The sequence below is a fragment of the Dipodomys merriami genome, unplaced genomic scaffold, assembly GCF_024711535.1.
Source record: "Dipodomys merriami isolate MVZ:Mamm:240054 unplaced genomic scaffold, mDipMer1.0.p SCAF_15, whole genome shotgun sequence".
Classification (NCBI taxonomy): Eukaryota; Metazoa; Chordata; class Mammalia; order Rodentia; family Heteromyidae; genus Dipodomys; species Dipodomys merriami.
The window spans coordinates 7,039,391-7,053,422 of record NW_027202826.1 but is presented as its reverse complement, the minus strand read 5'-3'; the positions used below and the strand labels follow the sequence as shown (position 1 = coordinate 7,053,422).

At 43.1% G+C, this 14,032-nt stretch overlaps 1 long non-coding RNA gene across 1 annotated transcript; it reads left to right on the top strand.

Moving 5' to 3' along the window:
• Nucleotides 1-1,789: 1,789 nt before the first annotated feature.
• On the top strand, nt 1,790-13,146 carry LOC138826859 (uncharacterized). The gene is made up of 4 exons (XR_011371880.1): nt 1,790-1,900; nt 9,413-9,571; nt 10,768-10,936; nt 12,754-13,146. It is a non-coding gene; the product is annotated as an uncharacterized lncRNA (long non-coding RNA).
• Nucleotides 13,147-14,032: the final 886 nt, after the last annotated feature.

Genomic DNA, 14,032 nt, shown 5'->3' with positions numbered 1-14,032 from the left:
CTCCTCTGGGGGGTGGAAACCTTGTCTTTCAGGTCTGCAGTTAGAACTGCATGAAGCTGTAAAATGGAAGGAAGTGTTTAGATTATAATACACCACGGGTATATACACACATACAGATATAATACCCGCATGGATAAATACATGCCTACACACATTCACATGTAGTGTGATTCTGCATCTTGACAGCATAAAAGGAAAACTTCATTTTTTTTACCCCCCACTGTACTTCCCCACACACACTAGACTAGACTAGACTCTAGCCTCCAGTGCTTCAAAGAGAGCAAGCCACAGAGATGCAAACTAACTGCAACAGGACACGGTGACCCTACTGTTCAGGTTTCTAAGGATGGATCTCCAAGAAATAGATGAGATTTTTCTAAGGTAATTTGGGGTCTACTTGATTTTCTGTTATGTGTACAGACTTGAAAGCTTAATCCACACATTAAGTATACACATACCCACATCTGTAGCACATACATGTATATATATATATAGATATATATACAGATACATATCTTACATATGTACATACACAAGTGTATAAACATATCTGGTGTGAGATACTCTCTTTATATATATATATATAAATTTGTTGTGAGATACTCTTCATATATATATATATATATATATATGAAAATGAAGGCAAAAAAAGTGAAAAGAACTTTCATTTTTTTAATTCTTGGGAATTTGACTGTCTCTATATTTTTAACCAGTCTAATATATGGTGTATTTATATTGGTTAGCATAAACAAGCTCAGTTTGTCAGCAAATTGTACTTTATACCCACAGGTGGGTAGAGCCAGTGTTCCAAGCTCTGATAGAACATGATAGGGACCAGACACTAGTTTGTGTTTGAGGGGAGACAAGACATATAAACATGTAATTACCTAAATGGGGACGTAACTACAGTAAGTACAGTTCTGTGATTAAGGACTGGATGTGGGAAGAGGAGAATTTTTCCCTCTCCTAATGCTAAGCTGGCATTTTTCTCTCCCACCTTGGGGCTAGAATTATATAATACAAGGGCAGTTAACATATACCTCACATGGGTATAAGTAAATGGTTATTGATTTAAACACCTTTTAAAACAAGCCACAGAGCTGGGCACCCATGGCTCATGCTTATAATTCTAGCTACTGGGTAGATTAGGAGGATCTCTGTACAATGCCAGCGGGGCAAGTGTCTCAATAAAATGTCTCAACGAAAAAGAAAATCAGGCTGTGGTGCCTTGTGCCTGTCGGACCAGCTATAGCAAGAAGTATAAATGGGAGGATCATAGTTCAGGTAGGCCTGGTCAAAATAAAATAAGCCTGTATCTCAAAAATGACCAGTTAAAAAAGATCTGGAGGTGTGGAGGCATACTTCAAGCAATAGCACATCTGCTTATCAAGCATGAGACCAACACAAGGGGCGCTAGCTCACGACACCCCTGCACAAAATACACCAGGTGTTTTTTGTTTTTTTTTGTTTTTTGCTCTGCAGAAAGAAAATGGTAGCTGAGAAAATGTTTCTGAACTGAGTAAACCCAGTAAACAATAAATCCAGAATTCTCCTGGATCACATGGCTCTTCCAGGGACCAGAGCTCAATGCACCAAGTGCCCCGTCTGAATCCAAAGGAGCGCAGTGGCTCTCTCAATGTTCTCAGGCTTCCTCTCTCTTTCTGGCTCATTTTCACCGCCTGGGGCACACCCTCTCCCGGGCCTCCCAGATCATCCTCTGGAGTACGCACTACTCATGTCACTTCATTTTACAGATATGGAGACTGAGTCCCTCACGAGACGAAGGAAATCTCCTGAGCAGTCTGGCCTCCCTGGCCTCCTTTCTTGATAATAAGAACAAGTAAGAACGAATGCTTCCGCTGGAGGGTGAATTTGTATACATTTGATCAGCCAAGGGGAGGTGAGTGGAAAGGAAAGCTTTTGAAAGTTCTCTTGACATTTGGCCAAGCCTATAAAAAGAGAAAAAGAAGTTGTGAAAGGCAATAGAAGTAGAAGAACAGGAAATAGAAGGGGGAAAAAGGCAAAGAGAAATGGCCTTTGGCCTGCTAGGGGCCTTGGTGACTGTGTGTAATAGCCCAGGGCCGGGACTGAGGAATTGGATGTTTTTGAAAGTACCTTCGCTGGATTTCCAGAGGTTATCTCTGTAGCAACCCAGAGGGACAGGAGGTATTGCTCACTTACTTCAGTTTACAAACACCCAAATGAAAAGCGCAAGCCTAGGAAGGACAAGATGAAATCCTAGCCACAAAGGGAAATTTGCAGAAGGTCTGCTGGACCCTGTGTCCACTGAAAGCAAGATAACCTCTGCAGGAGATGGCAGCAAATGCCACTTTGTGGAGAGTTCTCAGATGAGTTCCGTGACATAGCAGTGCGTCTGATAGGTTGTTCACACAGAGCTCCAGAAGCATCTTCTCCCTGTGACCTTGGAACATAACATTGACTCTGCTCTTAGCTGCCCCTAGAATAAGAATGAGGTGGAAACCCTTGACAGCTGCTGGGAAATGTTCCATGGAAGAACTGGGTATCAGGAAGGAAAATAAGATTGTTCTCTGTGAGATGGACAACAGAATCAATACATATTGCATAGGGCGGAGATATGCAAAGTCATCATGTTGAGGATAATAACACAGCCGAAGGAAGAACAGTCCACTTTAAGCTAGGGCAGGATATGGTGTGAGAAGAGAAAGGAAGAGAAAACACAAATGCTGTACACTGGTCATATTTGGGACAGATTCTTCCCCCTCTGCCTTCCTGGATTCCAGGACAGACTGAAGGGCCCATCAAGAGAGAGAAAGGTCACTTGGGCCAAGGACATTTGGTATTCTAGGTCATAGGCAGCATTCTCCATAATGAGCATTAATCTTCTTCCACCATCTTCCCATCTCACTCTCAACTCTTATTGATTTTCGTAGTAGTTTAGAAATCACCTGGGACTCTGACTCTCTCTCTCTCTCTCTCTCTCTCTCTCTCTCTCTCTCTCTCTCTCTCTCTCTCTCTCTCTCTCTCTCTCTGTCCTTCTGTCCATTTCTTCCCCAAGATAAAGAAGTTAACCTGACTCAGGACAGCTCAACGGTGAGATTCCATGGACCAGTAGTTGGGTCATAGAGTCCAGGGCACTGTCCAAGCATGTCATGCTCATTTACTTGCTTTCTTCTCATTGGGGCACTTGAACTTCAAGTTCTCAGGAAGCTGCCTTTTGCCTTGTCTCTGTTCTAGCTTCTCCAAGTGCATCTGGGCTTGAAAGTCATATTAAACACTCACTTGGACTGGATTCACACTCACACACACACACACACGCACGCACGCACGCACGCACGCACACAGCTGAAATCCTGGTACTGTGGAGGCAGACATGGGGAGGATCATCATCGTTTGAGGCCATCCTGATTGTGAAAGCTCACTTGTGTCATCCCAGCCATGCAGAAGGCAGTCTGAGACCAGCGTGGGCAAAAACTCAACACCTTATCTACGAAATACGAAAGCAAAGAGGGCGGAAGACATGGCAAGTGGTGCAGCTCCTGCCTGGCGAGTGAAGGCCCTGAGTTCAAGCCCCAATACTCTTATCACTTTGGTAGCAAATCCAGCTTAGGATCGATAGCTCTGAGCGCTGGGGCCTTGTAGCCACAAGGACTGTTTTGCCCTCCAGTCAGTGGGTCTGTTCACTGAGGGTGAGGACTGGCAACTTCTGCCTCTGATGGGGCTGCAGGCCATTCTGACCTGAGAGCCACCTCATCCCTTTCCTAATCTCACTCAGCAAGCTCACTTCTCTTGGGTTTTGAGTTTCGTGGGCTGGTGAGGCAGACTCCAACTGTCCAGCCCGGCTCACGGTTACTCTGACCGTACATCAGAAGGCCTATCTGTGGCCATTCAGCTCTTAACTGAAGAAGTAGTCATCTGAGCCTGCAGAGCTGAGGACTCTGCCAGCCACCAGGAGTCACATGTGCCTTTTCCATGAGCGAGACATTGGATCTCCCTTCCCTGTCTCATGGCCAATAGCTGCTGCCTTTTTTCATGTAAAACTTCCAAAAGAAACAACCTCATAAGTGTCTGAGCGGATAGAAGACCATGACAAATCATTGCTGTCTCTTAAGAAGTAGGAGGAATTCTTCCCCAGTCTAGATAGCTGAGGTTTCCTTCCCAGTGGATCAGAAGACAGGAGGTGGCAGTTAGATCACACTGTTGCTAAGGGCTGGTCCTGTTCTACCCTCCTATAATACAAACAATTTCTTGGTCCAAATGGCTCTTTCCAATCTAACTCTCTTAACACATCATTCGTCTTCCAACTTATACCATGGAGCCATCTACTTTAAGGTGGCTTGCATTCATGATTTGCTCAATATCTGGGTCTGGTCCTGGGAATCAGCCCAAGGATTTATTGCTGTGTGTGAGAGAGGCATGGTCCCTGGGGATGCCTGAGATGATGGGTCATTCTCTTCAGCATTGATTGCTGCTCCCAGCGCCGGGGCCCTAAGTTCTCCCAATAAGTAGTACATCATCAAGGTCACACACGTGCGTACATTCACATCTATGCAGACACATGCATACACACCTGTATGACCAAGACCAAGGCCTTATCAAACTGTACTGCTGTGGGTTTTTTTATGGTGTGTGTGGTACTGAGCCCTGAACTTGAGGGCCTCTGGTTTGCTAGGCAAGCCTGTACAGCCTTGAGCCCCAGCCCTAGACCTTCTGCTTTTTAGCACCTTTTTCAGATACGATCTCTTACCTACTTTTGCCCAGGTTGACATCCAACCAAAAATCTCCCTGTCTCTACTTCCTGCGTGGAGTGGCTGGGATGACAGGCAACACTACTGTGTCTGGAACATGATTTGCCCCCCACCTGGAAACTCAAGTTGGAATCTGATCCCCATGACAGGACATTTAAAGGGTAGAAGCTTGAATGTGACTGGGGTATTTAGAGGCGAAGCCTGGAGATGGGGGAGGGGGATGGGTCATCAGGATTAAATCAGGTCATCGGACTGAGATCCTCATGAATGAATACTGGTGGTTTTGTAAGAGTTGGGACAGCAATCAGAAGACGCTCATGGGCTCCTTTGTCCCCAGCTGTCTGCATCTTTTGGGACTGTGCCAGCAAGAGGGCCGCCCTCAAATGCAGTCCCTGGACCTTTCACCAGAGCAGAGAGCCAAATGAGTCCTTTCTTGGTGACTTAGCCAGTCTGTGCTATTAAGGGCAATAGATGAAGATCTAAGACAAATACCCTTACTACATAGATTCATTTTATTTTCTAGTCTATTCTTTTATATTTTTAATACATTCTGAAACCCACTAAATCAAATTCAAAACCCACCAGGGCTCAAGACTGGCTCTTTTAAAGGGCATTGTCATGAGGCCTGCACCCAGGGGCTCTGTTCTTCTCCACCAAACAATTATTTTTTTGGGGGGGGTCCGGTTGTGGGGCCTGAACTCTGGGCCTGGGCGCTGTCCCTCAGCTCTTCAGCTCAAGGCTAGCGCTCTACCACTTGAGCCACAGCACCACTTCTGGCTTTTTTCTTTTTGCTTATGTGGTGCTGAGGAATCGAACCCAGGGCCTCATGTATGCAAGGCAAGCGCTCTACCACTGAGCCACCTTCCCAGCCCCTCCACTGAATAATTATGTTCTGAGGATTGTTCTGAAGTACTGCTCAGTATTTAAGAGGAGCAAGTCATGATCTTACCCTTCCAAGCTCAAAAGTCGAGCAGAGAAACAGGAAGACATCCAACCCAGCTCTAGGAGCTAAGAGTGCTAGGGTTAGTGGGGAAGGATGGAAAAGAATCCTAGGAGAGGGAACCCTTCAGTCAAGTCTCAAGTTCATAGACTTTAGCTGTGATAGAAACAATGGGCAGCCAGGTCCAGGCATGTGGTTTGAGTAAATAGAGGCCCATTTCTTGATACATAGCAAGAAACTCTAAAGTAGGTGGTTATTGAGTTTGCCTTACAAGCCCCTTGTGACCCATCATGATCCAAATCTCTCACCATCTTTTCTCCACCTTGTTCTATGCCTGCATGCTCATGGTACACGATGTCTTAAAGGGCTGAATCCATCTACATTCCAGACAGGAAGAAAGGAACAGAGAGAGCACTCTTTGCATAGCACCACTCTGTGTCTGTCCCTTTAATTAAACAGGGAAATTCTCAAGGGCCCTGGGTAGGACGTACCCCCAGCTTTACTGGCTAGAAAGGAATAGGGCAGCAAAGACCCTCTGTCTCCATACCAGTCGTGAGAGACAGGCCCATCTTCTATACTCCCTCCTCTTTGCCCGTCATCTGCCACCACCATCCTCAAACACACCCCTCCCCCTTCCCCCCCCCCATCTCTGCACACGATGGTAGCATTTTATGCAAAGAATGCATGCATGCCTGGAGAACTCAGCATATAATTCAACACTTCCATAACTCAAGCCCCCTTCTCCCACAGGACTGAATACAAATGTATGCAGGAAGCACCATGCAATCTTGCAGTGCATAAATCTGCAAACGTGGGAACATATATTTACTTTAAGGCTGCTTTTTATTTTCGCTGTATTTCCTCTAATATTTTGAAGTGCTCTCTCTTAAATTAAAAGCACGGAGCCATAATGGTGGCGATTTGGCCTTCTCACGGGAGATTTAGCACATCTAAGTTGTGTTCCAAATCTTCCAGTTTCTTGAGTGTTAAGAGCTCTACACTTAATGAACTCTTGAGTGACCTTGTTACAGCATTATAGGTAGAAGACTTCGAATGATAATGGTAACGCATGCTGAAATAACAGAAAGGAAGCCATCAGCTCATTCCCAGGGGTTCCGTGTATGCAAACAGCTGTGGCTCACTGGCTAGATACAAAGGCTGGTGGCAGACAAGGTGGTCCTTGCCTTGGTATCACAAGCTAAGCCACAGCCCACCGGCTCTGACAGGAAGTGATAACTGATGGAGCTTTCTCTATTGGGGAAATTCGACTTGTCTAATGCAAGTCTCTAATTTTTATCAGTATTTTAGGTAACAGTGATTCATTTTTACATAACTCCAATAAAAGTATCACATGTGGAGAAAATATTCTGCTTTGTACCCAGCACTCAAGGCCCTCCTGGTGATTACCTCCATGTTTAACTTTATTTTCTTTATTCTCTTCTCCACAATCATCCTGACACTTAGTGTTCACTCACTCTGGTACATTTTCTTTCCTAATCAGCTTTAAATAGTTCAATTTAGAAAATGAGGCAACTATAAAGAAGCAAACAATAAAAATGCTCAGTATTACATCATTCAGAGATAATCATTGTGAAGATTTCCTTTTTCTTCTTGCATAGTTACACTATCTACATATGCAAAGAAATCATAGTATGTAAGGGAATTTAGGGGCATCCTTTTTTATTCGGCAATGTTGTGCTGTAGCATAGTTCTTTCATATCAGATTATTAACTGTTTTCCCTGATTGTTTTCAGAAAGCTGCATCAGCTTCCACTGTGTGTCTGTTCCACAATAGATTGAAATCATCATTTGTTTTTTGGACATTTAGATTGTTGAAGATTTTGACTATTAGGAGTAATTATCAAATGAATATTCTTGTCGCTGAATGTTTGCAATCTCCGTGACTGGTTATTAAAGACAAATTCCTTTAATAAGTAGGATTTCTGAGACAAAGGAAGTGAACACTATCAAAGCTTTAAATGTGCACTGCCAAATTGCCCTAGGAAAGTTGGGAACATTCGCCTCTGTAATAACTGCGCTCAATATATACTCATAACCTGAGACCTTGCTATTGCATCTGTCTTCCAAATTCAGGGGGTACATCAGAAAATCCCCCAAAGATACCTATATTAATTTGCTTTATTTTAACTAACTTCTCTCACAGTGGAGCCTGCTAGGAAGCCCTCGGTGGGCTTTTCTCATTTGTCCTTCTTTGACCATAAGTTGAGAGGAAGTACAAGTGTATGTGTGGGAGAAAGTGTATGTGTGAGTAAAATCCCTCTTGGTATAGGACCACATAGAAACAGGCTTTCAAATGTCAAAACGCATTGTAGGAAATCTTTAAAATCCTTCCATTAAGTACAATGGATGCATGGTACTTCAGACACCAGATATATCAGTACCCTTGTAAGGATGGAGTCCATTTTGGTTAAATGTTAGAAAGGACACTCTGATTTTTTCCCCTCATATCATCCAGTACTAAGTGGTAAGGTTAAGGTCACTGATATATACAAACACAATAGGACTCAAGTTCATTTGCACACTAATTATCTCTTCCCACAAGCCTGGTATTGTATCTTCTGTTACCATTTTGCAACCAGTTTTGCTCAGGAGATCTTCCCTCTTCTAAAATATAATTCCTGTGCATTTTGCTTTGTAACCAATGATCAGTCAAGGAACTTTAACTGATAGAAAAACAGCAGTTTGTTACCTTTCTTTCTCCTAGAACTATCTAGAAATCTGAAGAGCGAAGGGATATTCCAACCAGTAAGAACAGACAGATCCATCCATCCATCCATCCATCCATCCATCCATCCATCCATCCATCCATCCAAGTCATCCACTTACAAAGTTAAGACACATGTCATACTGAGAGTCTAGGGGGAAAACATGTGACAAATAGTCACAATTACTGTAAAATCACATTGGTAAGTATTGTGTTCTTCTCTTTGGACACACCCAAATCCTCCTTCAACTGCCAGAGGAAAACCCCTGTGGGATGCCATCTTTTAAATTAGAGCTACTTTCTCAAGGCGTTGGCTGCTGCTACAGTCTCTTCTTAGAAGCTCATTGCCTGTTCTGGAAGAGAGAGAGGGAGGAAGGGAGGGATGCAGGGAGGGAGGGAGGGACAGTACAGCTACACAGCTGGGAGAAGACTCTGAAAGAGCAAGAATGTAATTAAATAACCCTTTCTCTCAGACTCACTCAAGTTTAGGGGTCACTTCCTAGAAAGTATTGCCCCTCTCCTCTCCCACATCTTGAATAACAGAATCCTTTCCACCCATTGACACTTCTGGCCTATTTACCTTTGTTCTATTATGTTACATAACTATAGCAGAAAAGTATGTCAATGGACAAGAAATTTGATTTTTTTTTAAAAAATAGGAATAGCTACAATGGTGATAGCGTTTTGCCACAAAAATCTCAACAGTAACATGGTGCTAGTATAGCACTATCTGTGTATGAATATATCATCATTTCCACAGATGGCCCAAAGGACTTGGAAGTCCAACCATCCTTTCATCCTGAATTCCTAAACCTATGATTGAGAGGATGAAGATGACTGTAGACAAACCACGGAAGAAATCCATCTTCTGGTTTGCCAGCAGCTCTATGAGACTTATGTTTGCTCTCCTAGGCTAATTTGTCCTCCCAGAAATAACATAGTGTTGGACAATTCATTGCCTACCATCAATCTCCTCTCAGAGAAGACTTTCTTACTCTTCTATTTTTTTTTTCCAAACAGAGACTTATCATTTTCAAGGATTTTGATGAAGACCCAATAGAAACCATTGTGTACATTACACCTGGTTCACCTCCTACAGCTGGAGCCAAATGGCAGATGCTTAAGATCATGTGACATGGGCTGACCTTCTGCCTTGTTCAGCTGATTCTGCTTCCCAGGGTAGGCCCATCTTTTTGTGAAATACTTCACCACCAGAGAGCTGCGTTCTAATAATGTATGACTCTCGTATATCTCCTGCCTTGATGATATATTAATGTAACACATTATCAGGGTAAGGGCAACTGATGATATGTACTGGGAAGGATGGTGCCAGTCAGGAAATGAAGGAGAATGATAGGATAATCACCAACATATGGGATTCTGGAAACTCTCATTTCAGTCTGTTTTCTGCAGCTAAATAAATGTCCCCCTGGCTCTACCTCCAGACACATCCGCATTGTGGCACCAAATTCCATAAAACATTAGTTGCTACATATTTTATAAACTCTTTATACATACTAACAATGTCTGCCATGAACCTTGGGTCACTGCAGGCTCATTGTATCCAGTTACATTGTTGTTACTAGAAAGCCCTCCTTATTTACCCTGAACCATCGGAAACCAAGTAGCAGTGACCTTCGGACAGTCAGAACAGCATATCATCTCTCATTACAATAATCTGAACTCCAGTCATTGCTCAACATTAATTATTGCCAAGGCTAAAGCATTTTCTTGCTACTTGACAGTTGGTCTTTATCCTATCATTAACCTTAGGTCAATTTAATCCCAACCTCCATTTTCAGCACTATACAAACAATTTATTTTTGCATTTTTTCCAACCACACAAAGGCACACAATGTCAGGCTGTTCCACATTGTTTTATGCATTACAGTGTTTAAACATTTTTAAAGACATTCAGACATCAAAGTTTAGAAAGGACTCTACAGCGAGAGGCCCAGAAATGAGCTACATTAGTAGCTTATTTTCCTAGAGGACAATTATATAAGGAAGGATTCAGAGAGGGCATAAAGGAATGAATCAAAATACAGTTCCTTTTAGGATTATTTTTTTCTCTATAGATAGAAGATTGATAGGTATCATCCACTAGACAAACTGTCCACTGTGGAATAGACTGCTATCCGTTGAATGCTCTGAAAGCTATTAGCAGGTTGAGGGAAGATACTAGAAGGAGTGACATTGATCAAGATGCATTATACTCATAAACTGACACATTGAATTGGAACTTCTCTGTACAACTACGTAAAAATAATACTAAAAAAGATAAGAAAAATAAAATAACAAATGAAAGCCATGAGCAGAAATTGAGCAACATCCAGACGATTTTATCTGCTTATAAGATTCTCTTTTCTTTCTAGAAATCAAAAGTCTGAACATATAGGAGAAGGGAAGCTGGAATTCCTGCTGAGAAATCTGTTTGGTGTTTTCTATTCTTCTTGACCCCGTGCTTCCATGAAATGCCAGAAATAACAGTTTGCCGCAGCGAGAGCTGTCCCAACAATAGGGCTTAATGTGTTGCACTGAAGAGTAAGTAAGCACTGTAAATATAATCACATCCAATTGCAAGTTACAGACACGCTCGGCAGAACTTTGTCAAGCTCTTCTCTACTAAATATAAAATTCAGGAAAGCATTAATTAAAAATTTCCCGAAAATGAGCATTTTCATATACGAAAGAAGTGTTTTTGTGTGTCCACATATAAAAATCATGTTGAATAATGGCTAAAATGAAATGAGATAAGCAAAATAAACATATAAGGAAAACACCTACAGATTGATGCCTGGAAGACACCTTTGTTTGAATTGTGATTGTTTATGTGATTTATCAAAGGATTAAGATAAAACACAATGTTCTGTCTTAACAACTTTGTGCAGTGACAAAGCAAGGGCACTTAGTATCAATGAGTGAGGATTTTCCAGGCTACTCCAGCTGCCACCTTTGTCTGACTGTATCTAGCACAAAGGAGAAACTGCAGTGTCTCACCGTTGGCAGGAAACAGGCAGACATTTACTCTTTTCCAAATGTCTAGCAAATAAGATGGAATCCGTGTGGCATATTGCTGTAGAGACCTTCACTTATTTTCTGTATAACTTTCAGTTTTGTCCAGCTGTTTCCAGATCACTCTCCACACAGACTGCAGGGCGGTGAGGTCCCTCACATGGGCAGGTGGTAAGAAGGCCAGATTTCTCTTTATCTCCCAGCTTTACACTAAGTAGGTGTCTATCAGAGAGTAGTTTCAGCTTTGCCTCTGTGACTCAACCTGATTCCCAGGAAAGGCTCTGAAGTCACCTCCTGTACCTTTGCTTAGGAGAAGACTTGAGGAAACCAAGTTTCTCTTGGCCTGAATGTGTTTACTAGTGCCAGAGCTTTCTCCCTTCCAGGAAAGAATGAGGTCCAGGGTCACGGAGCAAGCCCACCCCCCATCCTGTCATGTTGCTGGCCTGAGGGCTTGATAAGGAAGGCAGATGGGCAGTACAAAGTCTCCCTGCCACCATGCTAGACTAGTGGTATGCATCAGGCCCTGCAGCCAGATCTGTCCACCATTCTGTGCTAGCCCTGAGACTAAAGGAGCAAGCCCAGGGACTCTTGGAACCCTGAGCAGTCTGGAACAGGGAGATAAGCCCACAATTACCCCTTAGCCCTGGGAGGAAAGGACTTTACCGTACTAAGGCCTCAGACTGGCCAGAGGCCAGAGAAGCTACCGGGGCACTCCAGCACTGATTTATAGAAAATGCAAATTTTAGCAGGAAACCCCAAAGTGTGAGTTAAAGCTATAATATCAGCACTGAGTATAAACTGATTTATAGAAATTCACATTTATGCGGATTTTTTTTTTTTTGGTCAGAGACCTACTGAGAACCTTTGCTTCAAAACGCAAACAGCCCAAATTACTGTCTCTTTTAAAATCTTTTTTCCAAATGCTCCCACTCCCCCCCAAAAATAATTTGCTCTGTGTGTGTGTGTGTGTGTGTGTGTGTGTGTGTGTGTGTGTGTGTGTGTGCAGTGTACAGGTCTAGAATTGTGATAAGAAAAAAAAGTTCCCATGGAGAGCTGAGTGGCCTTCAGCAAAATACCTTTAAAGGCACAGCGCCTGCACGCGTGTCAAATACAGCTGGCATTTCTCACGACAGATGATGTCGAAGATGCACAGAGGTCTCAGAAATCCAACAAAAACCCTCATTTCAGCTCATCTTGAATCCACTAATAGTGAAATTTTAAGTTATTTTAAGTAATCTCAACAGTCAAATGTTGAGCTCTACTCTGTGAAGAATTTCTACTTTGTGTTAAAAATGTCTAAATTCAACTTGTCAAATTTTTTTTTAAAAAGTGATTTCTCTGCACAGGCAGTGACACGCCCTCAAAGGAAGGCGGTTAGGAGTGTCTCACCCACCAAAGGCAAAGATGGCTGCCTTCCTGAGCTCATCTACAAGGAGGAAGAGTCTCGCCATTCACCAGGCCTACCATTGCCTTGGGAACCAAGGAGGACTGGGATACAGCATGGCGCATTCTGTAGAAGCCTGTGATGATTAGTCCTCTCCAAGACTGGGGACTACCTTTACATGGGTCACTCAACACATACCCACCTCTGAAGGACCCATGTGTGACCTGATTCTTGGGAGATTTTCTCAGTTCACGTTCTATAGGAGTGGCTCACTTCAAGACGGCTATGGCATTGGCTAAGATGAAATGTACTGGTAAATTGAGATGTGGAATTGAAACCCCTTTGTACAGCTATTTAAGAGAGAATTTTAAAAACCAATAAACTACTAAAGAAAAGAGGGACTGAGTGGGAATGGGAGACTGACTGGAGGATGGGGAGGAGTTCTTAAGCCTGTGGCATTGCACATATATCCCACCACACAGCCTTCTCTTCCGCTGTGTCAAAGAGCCAGTGTTAAGAGCAAAGAGACAGGCCCCTTGTGCACTGGGGATGGGGATGGATTCTAGCTATGAATGTCACTGAGCCAGACCAAGGAAACACTGGAGCAGTAAAGCTACTCCAGAGTGGACAGAATAAAACCTGCCCCTCTCATCAGGAATCTTTCCTCCAAGTTTGCCTTCAGTCATCACATCCCAAGACTCATACTAGACACCCGGACTCGCCAGCCAACTTGAACACCATGTTCCCTTCTCACAAAGCCTGTGTTGAGTCTCACAAATCACACACACACACACACACACACACACACACACACACACACACACAGCCTTGCTTTCACTGGTGTGGTAATCTTCATTCAAACAGAAGCTAAGTCGGCCATAACACAGTTAGGCAAGTTCAACAGAAATGCATGACGAGGATGCAGATAAAGTATAAACTAATCCCTCAACAAGCTCTCATTGAACACCAACTGTATCGCAGCCCAAATAAGCCTCGCACCAACTTCACAATGAAGTGACGGAGTCATTAAAGTTCTGTCTACTCTTTTCTAAAGAGCTTTCTGACAGTCGGCTCTCCCACAGCCAAGTGACAAGATCTCGTTCATTGTATGCATGGAGCTGGAATTAAAATCCTACGCAAAAGGAATGTGTCACACAAATCATAGATTACATGACCTCCAGGTAGCTTAAGAGTGACATTTTAGATGGCAGAGTTTCTACACTGTAGGCCTCTGGAAGGTA